Source organism: Danio rerio, chromosome 13, assembly GCF_049306965.1.
Source record: "Danio rerio strain Tuebingen ecotype United States chromosome 13, GRCz12tu, whole genome shotgun sequence".
Classification (NCBI taxonomy): Eukaryota; Metazoa; Chordata; class Actinopteri; order Cypriniformes; family Danionidae; genus Danio; species Danio rerio.
In genome coordinates this window covers 31,018,622-31,045,089 of record NC_133188.1, presented here as the reverse complement: position 1 = coordinate 31,045,089, position 26,468 = coordinate 31,018,622, and the positions used below count along the sequence as shown (strand labels likewise).

Sequence of the window (26,468 nt, the reverse complement as noted above, 5' to 3'; positions counted from 1 at the left end):
TTTCATTTGTGTATCTTTAAATGAATAGGTATAAATAATGTCATTTTTCCTGTTTAGAATTTAACTGAGCCTTTATTTGTCATTTATAAGTTTTTTTTTTTGTTTTTTTTAAAGCATGAATAGTCCTCACTTTAGATTAGGTCACAAAACTACATGAAGTTGAGTTAATAAAGCATTTATTAGTATACATAGTAACCATTAATATATGCCTGAATAATAAGACATATAAACGTTGATTTCAATAGTTTATTTATCATTTACTAACTCATTCTGAATGATCCTAAAAACCCTCAACTACTCTTAAATACAAATGGTTTGTAAATAATGCAATACTTAATTTAGTAATGAAAAATAGATCATTAGCTAAGTATGAAAGTACAATTATTAAACACATTATATAGGTGCTAATAAGTCAAGAATAGAGCATTTGTAGCTGCAGTTATAAACTACTTACTAACGCTTATTAATGTAGAGGCTTAACAGATAATGAATTCACTATTTGCTAATGCTTAATAAATGATATATAGTGTGTAGTTTTTATAAAGTGTTACCGAATTTAGCTGTTATTTTTTAATAGTTTAAGAAAGAGAAAATATTAATTAAATCCAACGTGATTTTATTATAAGAATAGCTGCCCTCGCCGGGTACAAGAGTGATGAGCACCCGTCATGACCTGCAGGTTGACATGTCAGCAATTTTCAAAGGACATTTAAAAATACGCAATCTTTAGAGATTAACAGCGGATTTAAGTTTTAAACAACTACATTCTCGCATGAACAATCGTTAAAACTTTATTTCATGGTACATTTAGAGCAATATTTGATTATTGTATTGGTCGGTTTGAGATTGTATCGGATTGAACCGTTTTTGGATTGAACTGTTTGTTGGGAGATCGGGAATCTTTTTATCGCACGTGTTCAAAGCTTATAGTCATCAACATGTAATTAGTGTATAGTGTAAATGCGTGTGACTGAGTTATAGCGAAATGCTAATTAATCGTGTTGGTAATTACACAAAAATGCAATCGGTTTCGGGTGGGATCCGACTCAAATCACTTAGCTGATTCCTAGAACAGAACCGAGTCACTCGACTCAAACAACGCCGACTCGCTTCACCAGACAACGTGGAGATGTCGTGGACGTGGTCTCATCCAAACAGATTTATCGGTAAGTGTTGAAATGTCCAACTTTGTTAATTAAATAATTGTTATATATTTCTGTATAGCATGTAATTCACCAACCCAGATAGCAGGCAGTAATCGGCCCGAGCTCGGCTGCCCCCCCGCGCCTCCGGCTCCGACTCGGCATCGGCGAGTGTTATCCGGGCCGAGTGCGGCCCGCAGCTCGCTCGCGCACATGCGGTTGTGATGCGGCTGTAAAGCACTGGCCCGATTCCGGTCAACCATATCCTGGCCGCTTCTTGCAAGGACTCGGCTGATGGCAACCGATTAAGTTCTTATTTTATCTAGTAATCTGTTAGCTCCACGTTTAATGATAATTTGAGAAAATATTCATTGTACGATAGCAAAAAAAAAAAAAAAAAAGAATATTTAGTGTGGATGGTCGCAATGTTTAGACGCAAACAAAACAATATTATTTATAAATAGATTATACATGTCATCTAGAGAAAAACTATGTAAAATTCGCTTATTTTTGAGATAGCACGCTCCTGTGCTGACTGTTTTTTTTTAAAGCAGAAGTTGGTTTCATAATAAACACATGCGTTACTAAACTCCTGATCCAAACTCCAATCCAGACGGTGGCGGTAATGCTCCAAAAAGCTGGTTGTCAACCACCATGGCACGAAGATCACAAGAAGAAAAAGTTTGGTTTTTCAAAGATTTCACTTGGATTCCGGTCAGAAAGGTAAGCTTTTTACTGCTTGTGTTCTGTATAATTAGCGAATTTAGAGCTTAAAACATTTCCACGGTGTTTGGTTGTAACAGCGTTTAGTAATTTAAAACAGTTTGATACGAAATGTAACTTGCTTTAAGAAACACGACTGGAGCTAATGTATGCTAACGCTAACAGTTACAAACACGTCTGAAAGTTCCTTTTTCTTTTACACAATGTTAGATTGTAACGTGTGTAGTAACTGAAAACTATTTTAATTATTTTAAAGAAACATGAAACGAATTTGTGTGTATGCTAACTTTGCGTTAAAGAAAGTTACTGTAGACGAATCCATTAACTAACTTGGCAAAACGTGTTTTTTTCCTGATTTAACATTATAAAGTACCGTGGATGTTGAAAAAAATCATTGTACAGGCGTATACTTATCCAACAGTATTAATTCTGTGATTGTGTAAATAAAAACTAATCGTTTTGGATTAATAAAATATTATTGTTTATCTTGTTTATGCAGTTAGTCACGAAAATGATCGAAACTCGACTGTTTACTATTCTCTTTAAATTATCCAAGAGAAATATATTACTATGCACTTTAATTCATATGTGTTAGCCTATGTGAATCAATTATATCTTTTGTTCAAGCTGTAATGGTCAGTTAATGTAAAACTGAACGTCTTAAAGCAGATTTTGATGTTGTTGTTTTGATTTTTATGTTATTGACAGTGATAAATTCTGATTTAAATGAATGGGTAACAATATTTGTTGGTTAAGTCTTATTGTTCTTGTTTAACAAAGGTTAGTGAGATCATTTTGCAGCACATCACGACCAAAGAAGTCAATGGCACACTCTTTTAAACGTGAATAGCATGCTATATTTGTGTGCTAAAAGTCCATAAGCTGTAAACTGCTGATACATTTTCAACATAGATTGAGCTTTTCAGACATTACATTACTAATTGCTTAACAAACAGCTGAAATGGTTTATTGTTATTGGCTATCATCAAAAATTTTTCACAATGGTAGGTTAATCTTCATGGGTACAGAATAATGCATGTGCTTGACCATCTTACAAATCTATGTCTCAGATTCATAAGGCTGTCACTCTGCATGAATCTCCGAATAAATCTTGTGCAACCTTCTGTGTACTGATTATTTACACTATAGGTATTATATGCATTAATTAACTTTGATAGTATTTCAGGATTTGAACTTTTCTTTACGGGAGGTTAACAACAATGTGATGTTTTATTATAGATGCATATGAGGAAGCTCGACTCAAACATCCACACGCAACTGTGATTTCTGACTGGTAGACAGATGAGGACGATGACTGTCATACATCTAAAGACAGAACAGGTTTGTTTGCAATTATTTTAAACACATACTGTCAACATTATGTCATTGATCTATTACAACCTGTGAGTTTTGCCCTGGCACTATACTAAAGTGATGTTTTGTTTTGTAAATGTATCTGATTAAGGGACAGTATGGACACATCTATACCATGATGAAGAAAAATTACTTGGAACAAAGAGGCTGGATAAAAGGCAGGTATGAAGATTTCAGAAATCAATGCAGCACCACAAGTACCATCACCATCAATGACTATGGCAGAAATCTTAAGACCACCATCAACATGCACAGATACTGTACATTCCAGTACACCAGGCGTGTCCAAACTACGGCCCGCGGGCCATCTGCGGCCCGCGAGGCTTTTTATAAATATCAATAGAATCTGGCCCGCTATACAAAAATGAACGTAATTCAATAAATAACCACCGGGTGTCGCTATTACATGCATTCAATTAAGCAGCAGTTCTTGTTATGGTCTATCTATCTATCTATCTATCTATCTATCTATCTATCTATCTATCTATCTATCTATCTATCTATCTATCTATCTATCTATCTATCTATCTATCTATCTATCTATCTATCTATCTATCTATCTACACACAGTTGAAGTCTGAATTATTAGCCCCTCATTGATTTATTTCTTCTTTTTTAAATATTTCCCAAATGATGTTTAACAGAGCAAGAACATTTTTACAGTATGTCTGATAATATTTTTTCTTTTGGAGAAAGACTTTATTTCGGCTAGAATAAAAAGCGGTTGAATTTTTTTTATGAACCATTTTAAGGTCAAAATTATTAGCCCCTTAAGTCTTCAGAACAAACCATTGTTATAAAATAACTTGCCTAATTACCTTAACTTGACTAGTTAACTTGATTAACCTAGTTAAGCCTTTAAATGTCACTAAGCTGTATAGAAGTGTCTTAAAAATATCTAGTCAAATATTATTTACTGTCATCATGGCAAAGATAAAATAAATCAGTTATTAGAAATGAGTTACTAAAACTAATATGTTTAGAAATGTGTGGAAAAAAATGTTTAACTCTCCGTTAAACAGAAATTGGGGAAAAAATAAACGGTGGCTAATAATTTAGGGGGGCTAACAATTCTGACTTCAACTGCATATATGTATATATATGTATATATATATATATATATATATATATATATATATATATATATATATATATATACACGTGTCTGTGTGATGTATGTAAAATTTGGCCCGCGACAACGTTTGTTTTTTTGCATCTGGCCCTCGGCCCAAAAAGTTTGGACACTCCTGCAGTACACCTATGAACATTTACAGTCTTTGTTCTAGTGCAGTTTGAGATCAAGACAGAACTTATTGCATCTCGTGATGTCTTTGTAAGAATTGAAGACATCACTAAATTTGTTAAGGTTTAATGCAGCTAGAAAGTAAAGATCAACTAGAGAATATCAGCAGTGTCTAGCCCACTGTTGTATTTACAGAAGTTGTATGAGAATAAGCTACAGGTTGATTTATACTAATCTGTTATTTTTCTTTTTTAGCACGACTGACTGAAGTTTTAAAATCATGCAACGTCATAAAGCAGCAGCTGGGCCTGATTCTCACAAAACCAAAACAGACGTGATGAAATTCCAGATGTAAACACATTTGACCTTCCTTTGGCCAATTTGATTTGGAAAAGCTTGAAAATCAACTAAAGGAGCAGCCCGAACAAATGAAGAAACTGGTAAGTTCAAGCTCTTGCTAATTTCAAAGTGTTTTAAGTTTATTTGTTTTTTTTCATTGTTTTTTTTTTTTGCTTCGTAGGTAGCCTACTTTTTTCCTAATTTTTTCTTTTTTTTTACATTAGTACTTGTTCACTACTAATTATCTGTTTATCTTTTAATCACAGATGGAGTGAGGACAAATGTCCATACCACGCCACTGATAAAGAAGTGGAAAAATGCATTACAAGGTAGCTACAACTTGCCCCTGACAGGGATGGAGGAAGAAAGAAGAGAAAGCTAATGTGTCAAATGTCTACATCACTATTTTGTTTTATTTTTTAAACAACATTTTAAGTGTATTAGGATGTTCCCTGATACTTGAACAATTTGTTTCTTTCATTTGCATTTATATATATATATATATATATATATATATATATATATATATATATATATATATATATATATATATATATATATATATGTATATGTATATATATATATATATATATATATATATATATGTGTGTGTGTGTGTATATATGTATGGTATGTATGTATGTATGTGTGTGCGCCAAATTCTGAAGAAACATCTTGATACATTTTTAATAAACGTAATACAAATAAAATTATAAATATAAAATTGCACAAGACGTGTATATATATGAAATGTAAAATCATCTCACTCATGTCTTGCTGTTTGTGCAATTGCTTTTGTTCAAGTTTATTTAAAAAAAAGTTTGACTTTATACTTCTGCAATTATATATTTATATATATATATATATATATATATATATATATATATATATATATATATATATATATATATATATATATATATTTGTTTGTTTGTTTATTATTATTTTAATGTTTTATTAAAAAATGTTTCAAGATGTTTCTTCAGAATTCTGCAGTACTTTTTACAAGTTTGACTTGGATATTTTACAGATTGTCATTGGTATTTTTAAGATGTTTCTTGCTATATCTTAAATTAGTTTCTATATTTAGGTTTATATAAAATTTAGCTGTTTTTTACAAATTTTTAATTCAAGTCTATTGGGAAAACAGGGTTGTTTTAAAAAACATCTGTGTTTGTGTGTAATTTTTAGATTTTTTGTTTAAATCTTTCTGTGTGTCTTTGTGTTGTTTTATTGTTGTTTTTATATTGATATTCTTGTGCACTACAAAATTATTTATAAAATTTTAGTACTATTTTTTTCATGCAATCAATAAACGTTTAACATTTATTTATTTTGTCATTTGTCTGATTATTTTCGTTACAGAATATGTATGCAGTTTGCACTTTATTCAAAGGTTAAACGCAGTGCTTACACTTTGTGTTTACATTATAGCCTGTGTTTGCTGTTATATAAATTCAAATGGTTGTAATACCATATATCAAGTACCAATGTAATACCAAAAGGTTTTATAAGGTGTATAAATACGGAGTTGCGCCAGCTCCGGGCCGCAGCGCACATTACCCTCGCGCCGATTCCGGCGCGGATGCGTAGCGTCGGCTCGCTTACGGCCGCCGCATCTGGCCCGCTTGATTCGGGCCGGAATCGGGCAGTGAGTCCACAGGCATCCGGCCCGAGTCCGGCAGCCGAAGTTGGGCCGAGGGGTTAGTCTCCGGCAGGCGACAATCTAGCCGGAACTGGCCCGAGTGTATTTTGCTATCTGGGAAGTATCTTTAGATTCTTTTGTCACACTGTTTAGCGCGCCTATTTATAAACGAAGTTACTTAATCATCAGCAGCACATGTGCTATGAGTGAAAAGATAGACCGCGTGTTTGTAACGTTAATGCTAATTTCGTGGTATTAGAGAGTGTTAGAGTTTTTAAAAAGGTAATTTTCTGTTAACTTACTGTTAACTGTTTTCTGTTTCAGCACAGCATTGAGTTAAAGTGACCACAGAATAAAGTAAGCAAGGTAAGCTCTGGCATTCACTTCATTATGAACCTCATTATCAAACCAAAACAAAAAAGAGAAAATATGTTAACAATCTGTTATCATGTTATGACATACAGTCAGAAACTGTAAACATGATAAACATCATAAACTCTACCTTTAGTCTCAGATCTCTGTCTTACTCCAAGAGCTCCTCAGTGGTTAGAACAGATAGCTATTCTAAAGTGTTACCGATAAATCCAATTAGCTGAAAAGAAAATGAACGAATTACAGAATATGTATTCTTTAACTTACAACATAAAAAGATTTTTAGATCTAGAAGTCAACATTGAATTATTTTTATATCAGTAATTAGGTTTATTATGAGTAGCATTTACATTTTTATTCACTTTGTCATCGAATAACATAAAAAATATTTTAATATTTGTACTTTTTATCAGAAAATTATAAAGCTACAGTATAGAAATAGTAAGTATTTTACTACAATTGATAACGTTTGATAAGTTTTCTGTGAAGCTCAGGTAAAATGTAGTATCAGTAATACATAGAATTATATATTAACACTTTTTTTTAAAACATAACAAAAATATTTAAATGTTTTATTTAAAACGTGTGCCGCCAGTTTTTAAAAAGCTACAGTTCTACAGAAAGAATCATCTTTGTCCACCCTTTCCAGACAGTGGGAAGCCCTCTGAATTTTGGAGTTCCTCTGCCACCTAGCGGCCACGCGTGAGAGATGCTTAAGCTATGACATCACCAGCAAAATTGGGTAAAGGTCAGTGTTGTAGAAGAGAATGGCAACCAAAACACGATTAGGCGTGTTCACAAATACCATTGAGAGCATGGGATGTTGTGCATATCTCAGTGGAGTTGGGTTTAGCCTTCATGAGAGCAGTCTGAACATATTTGTCAAAGGAAGCAGGAGGAGAGACGCCCATCGGAAGGGTGCCTCTGTGTTCCTCAGCGGGTATAAATAGTCACTTCCTCTTAGGCACTTCGGATGGAGTTGTCCCACCCTGATGGGGTCAGAAAGCTTCAAAGAGACCTGAACTTCAGCCTGAGAGACTTAATGACAGGCCACTCGCCTTCAGGGCCCTTTAAACGTTCACAATGGAGTTCACTTCCTGTGTGCGTTACAAAACTCTCTTATCACTCCACAAACAATCCAGTCACGGAAGTAGCCGTCTTCTATAGTCCTGATTGAGGTAAATTACAATTTATATACAGTATGCGCACAGTATGTAAGATGTTGACAAATAGGCAGTAAAAAAGAATAATTAAAAATATATTTACGTAGTTTAAATAATGTTGGTTTAAGGTGGTGTTTATTTCGACAGCAAATTTTGATTTAGTTTTAGTCGTAATCTTTTGACTAAAATCCCATTTTACTTTTAGTCATATTTTAGTCTTCTGAATCATTTTAGTTTTAGTCAACTACATTTCATCAGAGTTTAGTCGACTTAATCTACTCTAGTTGACTATTTGGTTTTATTTAGGTGTAATTTAATTAAAATATTGTATACATTTATTTATACAAAATATTCTAACTTAAAATTAAATAAAACAGTCTAATTAAAATCAATCCTTTCTATTGAAGACCAAAAACTAAATATGCATTGTTTATTTATATCATACTGTAAGTACTATGAACAATTATGTGTCGCAATCAGTCCACATATAAGAACAGTAGCCTACTGAATATGTGGGGTTGTGCAATTATTTAGCAAACTCTTTATTTTAAAGAATTTTTTTTAAATATTCATTTTAAAGTATTGGTAAACGACTAGTCTTTTTTTTACCAGTCTGTTGAACAGTTTTAAGCCATACAATTTTTGAAAGGGCTTAAAATAGTTACGTCCACTTTGCAATGTCAGTCTAAGCTTTACTCTTGTAGTTTGTGTTACAGTAGTAGTTAACTGGTGAATGATGTGTTACATATAAAACATCCCTCAATCACATTATTGTCTCAGTATATCAGTATATTTTTATTATAGTAGTCGTCATCATTACTTAATTTTTATATATTTTTGGTCAGTAGTAACTTGTTCATCAAAAAATATGACAAAATTTTCGTCAACGAAATTAGCACTGGTTTGAGGAAACAGGGGGGTCACTAACTGCAATTATTTCTCTCGTTTTTTTCTTTTTACTTGTTTTTTTTTAACTGTCGGCTTACTGTAAACTGTTGTTGTGAGAGCAAAAATCAAGAAAATCAACTGGATATGCAAACAGAGTGAAAGATTTATCTTAATTTTTGGACACTTACATTCATATAATGCTATTTATTTTATATGAAATTATGGATTCTATATTTTTTCTATATGTCTTCTTGTATGTATTGACACCAGAGGACAAGGTTTTCAGCAGCAAAATGTATCAAGTTCCTATGTTTTTTTTAAATGATTACCATATACTAAAATAGCCTCCTGTAAAGGCTCAAAATGTTTATTCTTGGTTTTATAATTTTCTTTAATTTTTGCTAGCTGTAATTTATGATCGAAAGACAGTCAAAAAATATGCTTGAGACAGTCACACCATAGAACACTTGATATTTGGCTCAAAAATGTAATACAGCAGTTTTATAACAAAACATCTATGAAAGGCAAAGAGATGCTTAAGCATTTATTGCATTTTAAGCAATGACATTTTTTGTCAAACTCTTTTAAACAGAATATACAGGTTAGAGTTGAACATTTTTGGGGTTTTATTGTCAAATGACTTGATCACCCGCTTTGAATGTAATCACTTGATTGAATGGGCATTATCAGTGGTTTTCAACTGATAGATATGGGCTAGTAGAGGCCTTCTGTGCCTACTAGTTGGCTCAGAAGGCTGTTATTATCCATCCACATGGTTAATCATTATCAGCTTAATCAGCTTATCTATATTATTAGAGAGACTCCAGATCTAGATATCTTTTTACATTACTGTGACGGTTGGGTTTTGAGTTGAGGTAGGGGCAGACGTTAATAAAATACAATTAATGGTAAACTTAATAAATAATATAAATAATCTCGTGATTAATCAGCTATACTAATAGGGTATATGCCGAAGTATGCTAATAAGACTTTTTATTTGCCTGTAACCTGGGTAAAGTGCTTCCGGTGAACTGTATGCCTTTGCAAAAATGGCACATTTAAGGTCTGTTTTCTTTAAAAATCAGCAATCTCCATTGGCTGAGTGGTATCCGATAAAAAGTGGGTCTCAGATTGTACAAGAAGCACTGCATTAAATTGCATTTTCCCCACCATGTCTTTATAATATGATCATTTATTTCACCCCAGTATATTCAATGGAGCTTTCTATGCTAGCCTGCTGATTCAGACAGGCATGTGTGAGTAAACAGATTTTTGTCTCGTTTTACGCTTGAGCAACTAATTGAATACCCTAGTCTATTTAACTGAATGTATTTAAATTACATTAAAACATCGATGCTGTAATAGGAATCGTATAAAATAAAAAAAGTTCACAATAACCGGTCACCGGAAGGTTATTAGCATGGGAACAACACTAGCTCTGCATATACCCTATATAGAAAATTCCAGATCAAGATCTGTTTTTCCATTACTGGGACGGTTGGGTTTAAGGTTGGGGTAGTCGTTAAATGAATAAAATAATGGGAAATTTAATAAATAACATAAATAATTCTTGTTAACTTACGGCCAGTGCCGTATGTGATGTATAGCTGATTAAACATGTGGATGGATGATAACCATTCTGAGCCTACCAGTTGGCACAGAAGGCCAAAACAGGCTCATATCTTATCAGCTGATAACCACTAATATGGGCCATTCAATTGGACATGATTAAGGTTATGGGCTGCATTTTGACCAGTGGTGTTAATATATTTATTTATTTTTAATTCTACTCTAATTTAAATAACTTTTACAATTAAAAAAATTGTGTTACAGCCATGTCACCCTGCAGCCCAAGACCGGTTACTCACTGAAGCTAAGCAGGCTGAGCCTGTTCAGTACCTGGATGGGAGACCACTAGGGAACACTAGGTTGCTGTTGGAAGTGGTGTTAGTGAGGCCAGCAGGGGGCGCTCAACCTGTGGTCTGCGTGAGTCCTAATGCCCCAGTAAAGTGAAGGGGACACTACACTGTCAGTGGGTGCCGTCTTTCGGATGAGATGTTAAACCGAGGTCCTGACTCTCTGTGGTCATTAAAAATCCCATGGCACTTCTCGTGAAAGAGCAGGGGTGTAACCCCGGTGTCCTGGCCAAAGTCCCTCTATCGGCCCTTACGGTCATGGCCTCCCAATCATCCCCTTCCACCGAATTGGCTCTATCACTGTCTCTCCTCTCCACCAATAGCTTGTGTGTGGTGAGCGCACTGGCGCCGTTGTCCTGTGGCAGCCGTTGCATCATCCAAGTGGATGCTGCACACTGGTGGTGGTGTGGAGAGAGACCCCCTTCCCTCATGATTGTGAAGCGCTTTGGGTGTACGGCCATACACAATAAATGCGCTATATAAATACACATTACATTAAAGCAGCTTAAGATAGATGGAAAAGTAAGAATAAAAAAAAAAACTATATTTCAGACATTGGAACGTTCCAGCAAATCAGGCAGACAATGGAGTAGTAGTAGAATGCTGGTGTGGTTCTAGTTAAATTAAAACTGATTCCGTTCAGTTTAATATAAATGTTGGTGCTATTGTCTGGTTTGATAGGAATGTGAATGCTAAATGTACATGTGTTAATCCATTATGCCATTTTGAGAATGATAATGATCCTAAACACACTGCTACAAGCTCTGTTATATTACATATAGCATGTTATTTCATGTTATTACAGTGTCTTAAAAACATCTCTCTCTCTCTCTCTCTCTCTCTCTCTATCAATCTCAATTCAATTAAAATCAATTCAATAATTGCTTTATTGGCATGACAAATTTTGCAAATGAATTGCCAAGGCAGTTTTAAAGTTTACAAGAATAAAAGAACATGCATTTATAATAAAAACACTGTTAACACAGTAAACAGTAGTAGTAAAAAATAAAAAAAGTACATATACATATTTTAATTAAATAAAAATAATATCTATTATTATTTCATATATCATATTATTCAATATATCATATCATAATATTCATTTATAACAATAAAAATAATAATACATCACAATCGCTGTACATTTAACAATTAACATTTTAGAATAAAACAGAAACATAAAAAAATAATAATCAGGGTAATTACAATGATCATTTATAATAATCTAAGTGTGTGTGTGCGTGTGTGTTTGCATATGCATCACTGATGTTTTTATTAGTCTTCTTATTCTTTGTGACTTTCTCTGTCTCTCTTTGTCTCTCTCTCTCTCTCTCTCTCTCTCTCTCTCTCTCTTTCTCTCTCTCTCTCTCTCTCTCTCTCTCTCTATATATATATATATATATATATATATATAAACTATATAGATGTGTTGTGTTAGATAAGCAGTGTAATAGTGTTAGTGTTAGTATAAGCAGTGTTTGGGGAGGTCACATATACTTTTTCTTGTCTTGAAGGAGTCATTTTATGATTTTTTACAATTTTTTTATTTTTTGTGTAAATATTTTCCATTGTTTCTGTTTTTTTAGCCTACTAATGAGACAAAAATACAATTTATCTATATATGTATAGACATTACTGTACAAAAGTCATTTAGCCACCATCATTAGTCCCCCTTTGATTTATTTTTCTTTTTTAAATATTTCCCAAATGATGTTAACAGAGCATGGAAATTTTCACAGTATGTCTGATAATATTTTTTCTTTTGGAGAAAGTCTTATTTGTTTTATTTTGGCTTGAAAAAAAGCAGTTTTAGATTTTTTATGAACCATTTTAAGGTCAAAATTATAAGCCCCTTTAAGCTATTTTTTGACTGTCTTTAGAACAAACTATTGTTATACAATAACCCTAACCTGCCTAGTTAAACAAACTAACCTAGTTAAGCCTTTAAATGTCACTTTAAGCTGTATAATAATGTCTTGAAAAATATCTAGTCAAATATTATTTACTTTCATCATGACAAAGATAAAATAAATCAGTTATTAGAAATGAGTTATTAAAACTGTTATGTTTAGAAATGTGTTGAAATAATCTTCTCTTCGTTAAACAGAAATTGGAGGAAAAAATAAACAGGGGGGCTAATAATTCAGGGGGGCTAATAATTCTGACTTCAACTGTATATGTTCAGAAGAAATACGGTGTTACTTTACCCACTATATCTGCAAAAATTAATCTGAAACTTGTAAATCTATAAATCATCATTTTAATAAATTATATTGATTCTTAAATTCCTAGATACACATACATACAGTCCAATGATCACAAGACGCTTTGTGTAAAGTTACTTTTTATTAGGAAACAAATTCTGTTAAAGCTGTTTTGATGTGACAGATCACTTCAGACGAAGATGAGTTAATGTGATCATTCCTTTCTCTGTTTACGACTGGTTACAGAACAAAATAAACATTTATATTTAATAGGCTACATCTCACGACTCAAAAGAAAGACATCAATAAAAAGATGTGTCAATTTCACATTAAATTAAATTTACCTCATATAAGGTATTGATAGTCAGATAGACAGACAGATATATATATATATGTATATATATATAGATAGATAGATAGATAGATAGATAGATAGATAGATAGATAGATAGATAGATAGATAGATAGATAGATAGATAGATAGATAGATAGATAGATAGATAGATACGGATGGTTGGAAGGACAGACAGATAGATAGATTGACACTAAATAGATGGATAGATTTTTATAAGTATACTAAACTCACAGGATTGCTACTTACTCCAGTACGGTGAACAGGTGCAATTTCAGATTTGCTGTAAAGAAGAGATGATCTGGAGGAGCTCTGTTACAGTGAACAGGGGCGTTCCTGAGCCAGAGAGCGCAAACATCCCACTCCCGGCCTCGGCTGCGCTCCAGCTGAGAGTGTAGGATGTTTACACTCCCTGAAGCTCATATGGGTTCCCAAGTCGAGCTGGGATGGAAAGATCTGGCCATGGGTTGATAGGAAAGAATTTCTTGACCCAAACATACCTGAATATCACGTTTCGATCAATGCAAGTTCAAACACATTTTTTTAAAATCACAAACTGCCTATGATACAGGTCATGAAAGCAAAAAACAAAACAAAACAACAACAACAATGTTGTTCATATACAGTGCTCAGCAAATATGTAAGAACACCCCTCACAAATCTATCTTTTAAATTCTAATTTTTAATAGGAAGCTGTACAATATTATATTTGTGCATATACATTAGATTTGTCAGTACTAATGCCAAATCTGGAGCTTATCTAACAAAATTACTCACGATAATGGTCCAAAAACTAGTACACCCAAATTTATGTTATAGAAAAATATTTAATACAAATTTAAAAAAAAGTTAAAATCAAGAAAAGCCAAAAAAAAAAAAAAAAAAGAAATTTTGTAGGTTGTAAATTATTTCTGCAATATTTAGCTTGAATTTAATTGTATTATCTTTTAATTTCTAAATATGTTTGGTGACTAAAATATTATTTTAATAAATATCTGTTTAATAAATTTGTTTTATTGAACCAAAATACATTGCCTATATTCACTGAGAAATTGAGAAATATATTTATTTTCAAAATGGGGTGTACTCAATTATGCTGAGCACTGTATTTTTAGGGTATGACGTAGCTCAATAATATCAACCTATGTTTTTCAAAATACTGCATATCCTAACTTAATCATAAATATATACTAACACTTTTGGCCAATTAATTCATTATAATTATGAATAAGTATTCTATTTTTAATTAATTTTTCTTACTTGTCTCTTGATTTAAATAAAAACATAATCTAAATGATTAAACCTAAAGGTTGTATTTCTATTTAACAGTATGGCTGTGAAAGCACAAAGTAGAAGCTATTATAAAAAGAGTACTGTAAGGTAAATTCATAGATAATCTGGGGAAATGAGCTCATTGCCAATTTTGTTGCCAAAGTTGTTGGATGAGAGTACGTCACTGCCGTGCCTTTCAGGAATCTGGACATGCCAGTCATTAGTGTTTGAGATAATCTACCCGCTCTATTAATAGAGACACATTCCTCACCCTGCAGCTCACCGGCTGGTTCTGCTCAGTGGGTACAAGGACTGCGGGGAGAGTTTGTTTGTGTGAGTAAATTGAATGCGAGGGGTCCGGAGTCGATGTCCTGAGGGACAGAGGAGAGGCGGAGGCACCGACTGCTCCCACGGACCAGCGTCATCCGAGGAGCCTCTTCATGGCTCCTGGCTCTGATCCAGGACCCCCGGCTCACCCCTCCTCCCAAGGATGTGGCCGCTCCCGGCCCCTGTGAACCGGCCTGAATGAGAGCTTTCACATTCTTCAGTCCCCTTTTCCTCTCATTGGACAAGAAGACTCTTTTTCTGCCCCTCTTCTCTGAATCTTCTGGGAAAAGTCATCAGACTTGGTGCCAGCCTATGGGCATAAAAGGGGTGGAGGACAAGAAACACAGAGAAAGAGTGATTGAGTTTACGAGGAAGCAGGACAAGAGGGGACAGAGCCATTACACTCGAGGGGCTGAAAAATACACAGGAATAAGTTGATGAAAGGTTTAGTGAATGTAGACTTATAAAGCTTGCAAGGCTTTGCACAAAAGATTTTAATACATTTGCTGGGAGATTGTAATACAATATTGTGTACATTTGGAAATCTTTAATAAGAAACCGAAGCAGTAAGAGTCTTTTTTTTTCTTCTCGTTTATTTACATTCTAGAATTCTAGTTTGTGTGTTCTGGAATGCATTTGACATAATTTGGATGCAAGGCCTCATGATGTTCCTCCACTTGAGCCCCTTGGTGCTGTTTAGGCATTTTGACAGAAAATGTTCATAAAAAAAAAAAAAAAGATTTTAAGTTCATGGGAATGTGGCACGAGTAAAGGTTGCCTATTTATTTGGTCTGCAATGGAAATAAATGGGAAACTAATTTCTTTGAATGAAACATTTGGTACTGCACCCCCCTTAAAAAATATAATCAAAAATTGTTTAATTTATCAGCCTTAAATTTGAAAACAACTTCTATTTAAGATTTATAACTTTTTAAGTTGGAAATGTCATTTTATGTTAATGCCCAAAAAGTGGTTATATGAAATATAATTTATTTCACTGAAACAAAAATGTAGGTTGTATTTGACAACTCAAATCAAGAGGATAAACAAATACAGTATAGCATATATTTAAAAAGAATTGTACAATTTTTTAAATTATAGAAAATATTCAATTATTTTAACAGTTCAGGGTGGCTTAGTGGTTAGCACTGTCATCTTACAGCAAGAAGGTTGCTGGTTTGAGTCCCAACAGGGCCAATGTCATTGTGTTTTGTGTGGAGTTTCCTCTTAGTGCTCCCGTTACCTCGATGTCCAAAGACATGAGGTATAGGTGAATTGAATAAACAAAATTGGCCATGGTGTATGTGTGTGAGAATGTGAGAGTGTGTGGGTGATTCCTAGTATTGGGTTGCAGCTGGAAGGACATCCGCTGTGTAAAATATATGCCAGAATAGTTCATTCCGCTGTGGTGACCCCTGATAATAAAAGGGACTAACCTGAAGGAAAATTAATAAACGAGTTACATAATTATTTTAATTTAATAATTAAGTGTTATTTTGTTATGTCAACATTTAATGCTAACTTTAATACAATACATATTTACAATGCATTCACTTTATTTGTATTCCTCTGAAATGAGGAAATAAATATTTTGTATTACCATGTTGTTTTCAACTGTTTAAGTTTGTAATTATCTGACTTTCCACAATGTAAACCACTGAACAGTGTCTAAGACAAACTCAGCTGAAGTTCTGGCTCTATACTGCTCTTTGAATGTCTCTCTTATCTAGCATACCTTATTCAGATCATCAGCTTGTTGGAAGAAAGCTCTAAACTAAAGTGTGTCAGATAAGAAAGAATCCACAACTAGAAAAGCAACAGCTAAAAAGTAATGAGTAAAATCCGAATGTCAGAAATCCATGGTTCATTTTTGTTGTACTGTTATATTGTTTAATTTACTTCACCACAGTAAGGATGTCCCTGGGGACTGTCTCACCCAAGAACAGGGTGTCTGCAGGGTCAACCTAAGAGAGCTGTCCAGAGTGCTGAAACTGGGTGCTCATTAAATCTTTCATTTAGATTAACTGATGATGACCAACTAAAGCAACAAACCCTTGATAACAGTTGACTGGAAAAGATTAAAACACTGCAATCATGGCTACATACATTAACTTTTGTGTAGCAACAGACTAAATTCTAAACTTAAAGGTGTTTTTTTTTTCAGTGTTTAAATAATCTTTCTTATTCCAAAATAATATGTAAAGAATGTCCAATCACACTGGCTCAACAGTGGTGTTCAGGAGGTTGGACTGTTTGTTTTGTCCAAAACAGGCAAATAGTGGGAGTGTTCAGCAAACTTGTTTGACAACAGCAATTATTTTCCGACAAACAAATATACAATTCACCATTAAAACAATATTCTTTTTTTTTTTTTTTGCGTTTTCGCTAAACTTCAAAAAAGCAACTTTATATATGTACAGAAGTTAACAGCTGAAATGAACACTAGACATAATGAAAATGCAACAAATTAAGTGCTTCTTCTGACAGATATTGTCGTTACAGGTCCAAATTACTGATTAATAAAGTTTTGATACCTCTGAACACTTTTATCATAGCGCATACCATATTTTTTACATTCGCAACTTAAAACCAGCTTACTTTTAGTCCTCCATGATGGATTCCATCTACAGTATGAAAACCTGTTGATACATAGCTTTCAAACATGATATAATGAAAGAGAGATTATTAACTACAAGGTGCAATATTGCAACGGAGGAACTGACAATAAAGTAGCAAGTACAAAACATGCTTTTTAAAGGAACTCTCTACTTTTTTGAAAATCATTATTCATTACTTTTTTATTTTTACAAGTCCCCTAGAATTAAACAGTTGAGTTTTACAATTTGAATCCATTCAGTCAATATCCAGGTCTAACACTTTTAGCTTAGCTTAGCATAAATCATTGAATCAAATTAGATCATTGGCATTACCATTTTCTACGTTGTTTGTCAATGTGTGATTCATGTTAATTGTTTTTTTTTGTTTGTTGTCTGTTAGACCTTTGTGACATGTATACTGCCTAATCTTGGATAGTACACTCTTGTAAAAGAGGTTTTAAAATCTCAGTGTGTCTTTCCTGGTATAATAAAGGTCATAGGTTGATATGGCTAGGAACTAGGGCTGCACAGTATTGAAAAAAAAAATGTTATTTGCGATATTTACTTTTTCTGCAATATGTATTGCAATATGAATAGAATTATACAATATGACTTAACTCTAATTGCAAAGAATTCATATTTTATATTGATTGTGATGCATTTGTAGGTCAGTAAATCTGCGTAAAAGAAAATAAATACAAATTGAATAAACAGTGCTTTATGGTTTTCTGGAGAGTCTAAGAAGTATTGAGGCAAAGATCAAATGTAAAATAACAATTAAACCTTTCATCAAAGTTAACATAAAACTGTTCAACAACATCCATTCTTGTCTCAAGGCAATTTTGTCAAACTTTTGTTATCCGCTTCAAATGTTGACTACTATGGTCTTCTTTGTGGAAACAATTAAATTAAATTATCATTTGTTAAAGCTACACATTTGATCATTTCTAGTGCCCAAATGGTTTAAATTAACTTGAAGTCTTATAGTCACATGCAGACCTAAAAAAAAAAAAATAGGTGTTTTCCTGTTCCAGAATCCCAACCCAACATTGCAAATCCTGTGCTGTGATTATTGCAGATTCTCAAATTGCAATATTGATGCTGAAATGATATATTGTGCAGCCCTATTATGCCTCTGATTCTAGCATAATAATCAAGAAACTTGACTGCAGCAGGTACAATAAGTGAAGTTTATTTATAAACTAATTTCGAGAGGCTTATGATTGCTTGTAGCCAGCACCGCATTATTCAATTTATGATTTACCAATCAGATGATTCCCAAGCTACTATAAATACCCTAAGTTCTATATAACAGCCATCTTCGATTTGAAGAAGCCCCCTTTCCACTCCTACTCCTCCTTTTCTAGATGGGTGGCATGGTGGCCCAGTGGTTAGCACTGTTGGCTCACAGCAAGAACGTCACTGGTTCTAGTCCTTACCAAGCCAGCCAACGTTTCTGTGCGAAGTTTACATGTGCTCACGTGGGTTTCCCCTGGGTTCCTCCCACCGTCCAAAAACATGCAACTTAAGTTAATTGACTAATCCAAATCGGCACCATAGACATGCTAGTAAATAGTTATCTCTTAAGAGCAATCATTTTTCTGTTTATTAGCTTCTACAACAGGGGAGTTTTCAAGATCTAACTGGGCTCAAACTCCCCTCTTGCCTTGCAAAGGGGATGGAGCCCTGGGCTCGAGGATCTTATGAGCACAGGGCTCTTTCCTGGGACAGCATGCCAAACAAGCTTTATAATCGATCATCAGCTAAGTGTGAACTCTTGAAATGGAGTGAAAAATGATAAAACTCAACACAGATGCAACTCTATGGGACGTGTAAAATGAGTCTAATTCCAAAAAAAGTGGAGTGTTCTTTTAAATAGTCATTGTTCATGCTCCTGTTTCCATAAGTCAATCATTACTTAATTCCCCCTTTTTGATTTCATCATGCACATTATTTACGTGTCAATCAATTAAATGTTTTTTTTTTTTGTTCACAACAAGAATTCAAGAGCCAAAATTGCCTAATCAGACATTAAAGGACACTAGTTAGAATTATTTGCCAAACCTAGCAAGAAAAACATTTAGCAGTCCCATCTACAAAGCTTGTAATTGAAACAAAAAAGCAAGTAACAAATTATTAACACTTTTGAACACTTTTGAGTGTTAATGTATCAATTGATTCAGTGCATGGAGATTGTAGGCTTGAAAGTTTTGACTTTGCTGACCCAAAGCTGCTCTTTGGGATCAGATTTCTGTGCTTTTCATCGAGTCGCCCTGTGGGAGCCTTCATGCAGGAGGTGGGAAATCGAGAGTTTTGTGCTCTCGGGATCTGTGTTACAGGCCTTTGAAACTCTGAGATGGAGTGACCTGGAGCAGAGGAGGCTCTGATAATCTGGGTCTTAGCGCTCCGCAGGTGTCGAGGTGGAATGTGTTTTACATGATCGAAAGTGTTAATCTGACACAAATGGCAACCCCTTGGCTTCTGATGTTGACATTCGGCCTCTAGAGACGATGTTCACTGTCAGTGGAGCCCTTGGAGCTAACTCACAGCCTGATTCGCTCTCAAACCACTGCTCTTGACGTGCCGCAGAGGGATCCATTTCAGCCTGTCTTAGTTCACACAGATACGCTATTGCAGCTGCTGTGGATCCAGAACAACATGGCTGAAACAGTCAGTTGTCAATGTTGCTCACTGTTTTGTGTATATGATAGAAAACACAGAAAGGTGTGAAAACCTTCTGTGGTTTACTGTTAGAAGAAGCTTAGTCAAGTCAAGCAACCTTTTATTTTTATGGAGCTTTATGCAATGTACATTGTGTCTAAGTCACTTTACAAGGATGAATGGGATAATAATTATAATAGTCAGATAACAAAGCTTCATTAGTCTCACAAAGTTCACAAGACCAATAGAACAAGGAATCACCTCCATTTGGAGTCCACTTTTTATTCCTATGAGGCCAGGTTTGGTTAAATGTATTTCTACTGTACATTTTTTTTGTTCAGTTTAGATTTCAACCTGTGATAAATTGTATTAAATTAATGTATAAGCTAGATTTTCTTCACCAATGTACTGTATCATATTTACACAGGCAGAAAAGTGTCTGTTACACAACACAAAAGTCAGCAGGTCATGATCCAGTAAGACATTATTAATCAACCAGGGCTGGGCGATCAATCGAAAAGTAATCGAAATCGACATTCAGAACCTATAATTGATCAAATTTTTCCAATTGAATTTTTTCAATTACTTTTCCCTACATGTTGCAACGACACGTATCACAAGCTTCATGATTGGTCAGTTTGATATCGGTGACAAGTGTGGCCATGTGCGGAGAGTCGCAGGAGAGCCCGTTGAAAAAAATGTTTGCAAGTATCGAGTCACGTGGAGGAGCTCCATATGGAAACTTTTGCTTTGTGTTTACCTTATAATTAAAGTTGTTGCAAGTTCGCCGGTTCCCAACGATGGACCCATTTTTGGGCCTTACTTTGTACTACATTGACGATGACTGAAAGCTGCGCCAGATATACACGGAGATGGCATGTTTTCCATTACATTAAAATTATTATTTACATTAAATTATGTTTACACGAAATGCAACAAATGCTCTGTTTAAAATATTATTTACAGGATAGTTCTTTTATTTAAAAGATATACTGCGAATTTTCTACTTTTATTGTATTTAATTTTTTTTATAAGAAAAAAAAGTGACTGTTGGTTTTAGGCAATGTGTGTTTTAATTTAAGTTGTTCAGCATTGATGTTCAATAAATAATCCTTGTTAGTAGATAGTGTGTGTTTCCTTCAATTATTTAAAAAACAAGTAATGCACCTTTCATTCAAAAACATCTCACTTACTTTACAAAGGCTGTCATTAAAAATAATAATAACAATAATCATTCATTAATCGTAATTGAGTTAAAATGTTTAATTGATTTAAAGTGTTCAATTTTTCAAAAATCATGGTCTTTTTAAAACTTATCAGTTTTTATGAGTCATAATGAATACTTGATTGGGTGAAATACAGTATAAGAGGTGTTTACACAACATAAATGGGATTTGGCAGTCTGAAACTCAAACTTTGGAAAAGGATTTCATTACCAACTCTGTGTAAACTCAATGAGTATTACATGTTTAGTATATACTGTAAGGATGACGTGAGTGTTTGACAACCAAAATTACAATGTCAAACTTCAGGATTGAATGAGTACATTGCATAGGGCTGCTTTACAAACTGACATTCTAAAGTACTGGCCTCACACAATACAGGGACTGACACTCTTTACAATGGATCAAGCTGTATAAAAGCACCTATTGTAGATTAAGTGATTTTAACAATACCTTTGAAAACTGTTCATTTCAGTTTTTATGTAAATAATTTTCTCATTTAACACGATAAACACACTATGCGTTCCTTATAGCCTTGCTTTCATTCCTGTAAATTACATATGGAACTATGCTGAGAACAGTTGTGATCAATCACACTTCGTTTTTCATTCATTTAAACCTTTAACCACCCCATTAAGAAAAAAGAAATTAAAAAAATGTTTGTATTGCATTTCTTAACTCCTTAAGTCGCTAGTTAAAACACTCAATGCATTTCTTTTCAACACATCCCATCGTTTCATAAATATCAGCCTCTACCAAATGGTTGATAAGTCGGTTTATGGTAAAAGTACCGAAAATAATACAAATACTATAAAAATCAGAAAATATGAAGTATAAGACCAATTTATTTAAAACATAATCCATTCCACTTATACATGTGTATGACCATAACTATTGGCTTGCATTTATTGAATCTTAAGGACTTTTTAAATGTTCTACCTAAAATGAAATAAAATCATCACTATCTTGGTCTGAGTGGGAGTAAATCTACAGCTATTTTATACCTATAACATGTTTACAGTGCTTTCCAGTTGATTGTATGAGTTCATCATATGACCAGTGACTTGACTTGGTGGCTTTTCTGCTTAAACTGTCCAAAAGTAATTGCTTCTTTACAATCTGACCATGAAAATCAGATGGCTTGCTCCACTGGGTGTGTCCATGTTGGCGCAGATTTCTGGGCGAGAGTAACAGCAGTTGGCTGCTGCAAACATCCGACTGAAAGCTCCATCATGTGCACCAGCTTCCAGTCAAGGATGTTTACAGTAGCCCGTACTGCCAGCTGTTTTTTGCCCATCACGCTGACGATAAATAAACCTGACACTGACTATAACCCTAATAATACTCTGAAAATCTCTACCACTGAAAAACCATAACAAACACAGCATAAAATCTACGATGCATCCCAATTCGTCTACTTATACTGTATCCTAAAACTATGGCATGGCTGTTGGTGCCAGAGGGGCTGATCTGAGTATTTCAGAAACTGCTGATCTACTGAGATTTTCATACAAAACCATATCTAGGGTCTACAGAGAATGGTCAGAAAAAGAGAAAATATCCAGTGAGCGGCAGTTCTGTAGGTGCAATTGCCTTGTTGATGCCAGAGGTCAGTGGAGAATTGCCAGACTGGTTCAAGCTGATTAAAAGGCAACAGTAACTCAAATAATCAGTCGTTACAACCAAGGTTTGCAGAACAGCATCTCTGAACACACAACACATCCTACCTTGAGGCAGATGGGCTACAGCAGCAGAAGACCACACCAACAAACTGAGGCAACAATTTGCACAGCCTCACCAAAATTGGACAATAGAAAACTGTAAAAACTTTGCCTGGTCTGATGAGTCTCTATTTCTGCTTCATTCGGATGGTAGTGTCAGAATTTGGTGTCAATGACATGAAAGCATGGATCCATCCTGCCTTCTATCAATGGTTCAGGCTAGTGATGGTGGTGTAATGGTGTGGGGGGTATTTTCTTGGCACACTTTGGGCTCATTAGTACTAATTGAGCATTGCCAACTCCACAGCCTAACTGAGTGTTGTTGCTGACCATGTCCATCCCTTTATGACCACAGTGTACCCATCTTCTGATGGCAACTTCCAGCAGGATAAAGTGCTATAAGGAAAGAATAATCTACGACTAGTTTCACTGTAGTAAAATGATCTCCACAGTCTCCAGAACTCAATCCATTAGATCCCCTTTAGGATGGGGTGGAATGGTAGATTTTGTTCTGAAGGCAAAAGGGGTCCAACCCAGCACTAGTAAGGTGTATCTAATAAAGTGGCCAGTGAGTGTACTTTTGAGTGACAGAAGAGTAAGCAAGCTTTGGGACATACTACTTGCTCATTAATGAACTTTTCCGTTGCTTTGTTACCTGTAAATTATCAAATTATCCACATTTATTTCATATTTACTGTCTATAATTGGAGATACACTTTTTATCCGTATTTGTATTTTAATCTAATTCAATTTTACCGCACAATGTTTTGTGTGCAATATTAGCCATTAGAATAAGGATCAACACTTCGAATTTCTACCAGAAAAAAAGACCATCCAGGAGACCTAATACTTCAACAACTTCATTTTCAGGCACTATGATTTGGGCCATACTATTTAGCACAGATAGTATCACAAGACTGCAAACTCTAAAGGCCTTCCGTTGTTCCTACCTCTGTGTCCATGGAGAGACAATCATGCAAGGTTTGATCCACCTTGTGACGCTATGAGTGCTGGTAACCATGACAGAAAAGAAATGTGCTATTTACATTGAAAACACTGGAAACTCAGTGCCTGCCATTTGTTTTGCCATGACTCTCCCACAAAGAGCCAATCTGATGAGGCTTCACACGCAACATATCCCTGCTGACTGCAAACATCTCCTAAACACAAACACCAGAGTTGCTTCCTGCCAACTCCCTCCAATCACAAAGTGTCCATCTCTATTTACTCTTTAAACGAAGCTGTTAGGACCCCCATGTTTTGAGGGCTGAGATGGCAGATTTCTTCAACTCCCTTCAGCCTGAGACTCAAGAGTGTTGCTCTGAGAGAAGTGACCTCTGTAAGCTCGCTACACATGGAACGCCAACATTAAACTTAAATCTATAAATCAGCTTCATTTTCTGTCGTCATTCACATTTTCTTGTCAATTTTTCCACTCATCTGGCCTCTGAAAGTGGAAATGTGTGTGAGTGAGAATAGCTGCATGTCAACTTTGACAAAGTGACAATGGGAATTTGGACTGAGTCTCTTTTCTCTCTCTTGCATTTTTGTAGCTCTAGGAATTAACTGAAGGAACTCATGCATCCAGATGTGGATTTTAAGTAAGGAAAATGGCTGCTTAAGATATTTGTGAAGTTCATTGACATATGGGTAAAAGACAAATGCCATTGCCATTTTCCTGCTTTTGACGAGATATATTGTCAATTCAAAAACATTGTTTTCCTGCCATTAACGGGTTTCTACAGCAATTTGTTTTAAGTATATTATGGTGTGGTAAGTCCTAGCACATGTCCTGGATGAGTTACAGAATTTCTTGGTCCCATGGGAGCAACCTGTTGTTTGTGTGTGCCTGTGTGTGTATTATCTACTATAGATCTTAAAAATGCACTGCTTTATAAAGATGCATTTTTCTAATTTTTGGGTGAAAATGTTGCATTTTTGATGAACCCATATCTGCATTCAAGTGGTGATAAAACATAAGCGCATGAACAAATAATTAAATAATTAAAAGTAGAGGCTCTGTTCTTTGTTTTGATATATAATCATATTTTCCTTGCAGAAAATATTCAGAGGGCTGTCAAATATAGGTTAAAAATGCTGACAATGACTGGCAACAACAACAATATAAATGCTGGTGGGGAAAGAGTTAAGCATTAACAATTAAAATATAATAATGCCAAAAGAATATAATTTTATATATCTATAATACACCTTTCTTAGACTCAAGGAGCTATACAGCATAACTATTTTAAGATTCTATTTAGTAATTACTTTTTCCACTATCCTGCAAACCATTAGGTTTTTCCCATTTTTCAACAAGAAGTCTTTATTTTAGAAAGTTTGTTTTAACATGCTTACCTTGTCTTTTATATATTTTTATAGGTCGGAATCAGTATGTAATTCATTTTTTACTTCATTTTTGTACATTAAAACATTTTACAGAACAAAACATTCACATACAGCAGTGGTTATTAAAAAAGTATCACTAGAAGTAAATAAAAACAAATTACTAAGGATACAGCTGGAAATACTATGTCCTTTTCAGACAGTAACAGGTGCCCATCTTTGTTTAAAAATATCCAATTTTAATTGAAGTTGGAAATCATATATATTCCATTCTATATATGTATTCAAGTGTGTTCCACTGTGCTATTGTTGGAGGGTGTTTCCTCATCTAATTTATTGTTATAATCTTTTTTGCACTTAGTAAAAGTATGTGTAGTATATATCTCTGGTTTTTATTATGTACATCCTGGGGTATCCCTTCAAGCAAGAAAAACAAGGGAGTAAAAGGTAGAATCATTCCTCTGACTGAACTGTTGGCATATTTTGATATGTTATTGAACTTGCAGCCTTATGGATTACAGAGGCCCAAATTTCCTCAAGTCTCAAGTATATAATCTGTCTGATAAACAATCGAAGCAAGACCACAATGCATGCAAAACATGAGCTCTAATGTGTATGAACATTTACTTAGTAACATAACATTGTAACCACAGAGCAGCAGTCAGTAGCATGTGGCGTAAAATAAATAACAGGCTGTTAATGAGACGTGGCTCAAAGTGTGTGTGCGTGTGTGTGTGTCTGTGTTTAACAGTGTGTTGAGACTGTTTAGGGTCTGCTGTGTAGTGTACTGACTCTGGTGAAACTCCCAGGGTCCCATTTCCCTCCCAGTGTTCAGGTCATGGAGGGAACAAAGCAAACTTTATCAGACCACTGCAATCCCACATTCCGCAGATTCTTAGCACTTGGCAACCGCATAGCATGTAGTAAGGCAGGGACGCAGGGAGAGGGAACTGGGGGAAG

The 26,468-nt window shown here is 34.5% G+C and overlaps 2 long non-coding RNA genes and 2 other non-coding genes across 4 annotated transcripts; 2 read left to right on the top strand and 2 right to left on the bottom strand.

The window, feature by feature from the left end:
• Nucleotides 1-1,093: 1,093 nt before the first annotated feature.
• LOC137487406 (uncharacterized) lies at nt 1,094-16,813 on the top strand. The gene is made up of 4 exons (XR_012389333.1): nt 1,094-1,166; nt 6,791-6,832; nt 7,488-7,586; nt 14,912-16,813. It is a non-coding gene; the product is annotated as an uncharacterized lncRNA (long non-coding RNA).
• Nucleotides 1,794-5,127, top strand: LOC137487405 (uncharacterized). The gene is made up of 5 exons (XR_011005965.2): nt 1,794-1,865; nt 3,105-3,206; nt 3,331-3,401; nt 4,738-4,922; nt 5,088-5,127. It is a non-coding gene; the product is annotated as an uncharacterized lncRNA (long non-coding RNA).
• Nucleotides 13,701-13,779, bottom strand: dre-mir-30c (microRNA 30c). The gene has a single exon (NR_030042.1). It is a non-coding gene; the product is annotated as a microRNA 30c (primary transcript).
• Nucleotides 16,814-22,636: 5,823 nt separating the features above from the next.
• On the bottom strand, nt 22,637-22,716 carry mir30e-2 (microRNA 30e-2). Its single transcript, NR_030044.1, has one exon. It is a non-coding gene; the product is annotated as a microRNA 30e-2 (primary transcript).
• Nucleotides 22,717-26,468: the final 3,752 nt, after the last annotated feature.